This window comes from Chiloscyllium plagiosum, chromosome 1, assembly GCF_004010195.1.
Source record: "Chiloscyllium plagiosum isolate BGI_BamShark_2017 chromosome 1, ASM401019v2, whole genome shotgun sequence".
NCBI lineage: Eukaryota > Metazoa > Chordata > Chondrichthyes > Orectolobiformes > Hemiscylliidae > Chiloscyllium > Chiloscyllium plagiosum.
The window spans coordinates 136,555,903-136,557,226 of NC_057710.1; positions in this window are offsets into that span (position 1 = coordinate 136,555,903).

Genomic DNA, 1,324 nt, shown 5'->3' on the forward strand with positions numbered 1-1,324 from the left:
ACTGTATGAGAGTTGCACTGCCGGAGGACCAACACTGATTGCGTGCTGCACTGTCAGAGGGTCAGTACTGAGGGAGTGCTGCACTGTCAGAGGGTCAGTAATGCGGGAGTGTCGCACTGTCAGATGGTCAGTACTGACGGACAGTTGCACTGTCAGACGGTCAGTACTGGGGGAGTGCTGCACTGTCAGAGGATCAGTACTGAGGGAGTGCTGCACTGTCAGAGGGTCAGTACAGAGGGAGCGCAGTACTGTCAGAGGGTTTGTCCTGTGGGAGTGTTGCACTGTCAGAGGGTCAGTGCTGAGTGAGTGCTGCACTATTGGAGTACTGTGGGAGTGTTGCACTGTAAGATGGTCAGTACTGAACGAGTGTTGCATTGTCAGAGGGTCAGTAATGAGGGAGTCATGCACTGTCAGAGGGTCAGTAATGAGGAAGTGCTGCACTGTCAGAGGGTCAGTATTGAGGAAGTGCTGCACTGTCAGAGGGTCAGTACTGAGGGAGTGCTGCACTGTCAGAGGGGCAGTACTGGTGGAGTGCTGCACTGTCAGAGGGTCAGTACTGAGCGAGTGCTGCACTGAGGGAGGGTCAGTACTGCGGGAGTGTTGCACTGTCAGAGGGTTAGTACTGCGGAAGTGCTGCACTGTCCGAGGGTCAGTATTGAGGAAGTGCTGCACTGTCAGAGGGTCAGTATTGAGGAAGTGCTGCCCTGTCCGAGGGTCAGTATTGAGGAAGTGCTGTACTGTCAGAGGATCAGTACTGAGGGAGTGCTGCACTGTCAGAGGGTCAGTACTGAGGGAGTGCTGCACTCTCGCAGGATCAACACTGAGGGAGTGCTGCACTGTCAGAGGGTCAGTAATGAGGGAGTGCCGCACTGTCAGAGGATCAGTACTGAGGGAGTGTCGCACTGTCAGAGGGTCAGTACTGAGGGAGTGCAGTACTGTAAGAGGGTTAGTACTGAGGGAGTGTTGCACTGTCAGATGGTCAGTACTGAGGGAGTGTTGCACTGTCAGAGGGTCAGTGCTGAGGGAGTGTTGCACTATTGGAGGGTCAGTACTGTGGGAGTGTTGCACTGTAAGATGGTCAGTACTGAAGGAGTGTTGAATTGTCAGAGGGTCATTAATGAGGGAGTGCTGCACTGTCAGAGGGTCAGTACTGAGGGAGCGCTGCACTGTCAGAGGGTCAGTAATGAGCGAATGTTGCACTGACGGATGGTCAGTACAGAGGGAGTGTTGCACTGTCAGACGGTCAGTACAGAGGGAGTGCTGCACTGTCAGAGAATCAGTACTGAGGGCGTGCTGCACTGTCAGAGGGTCAGTAATGAGAAAG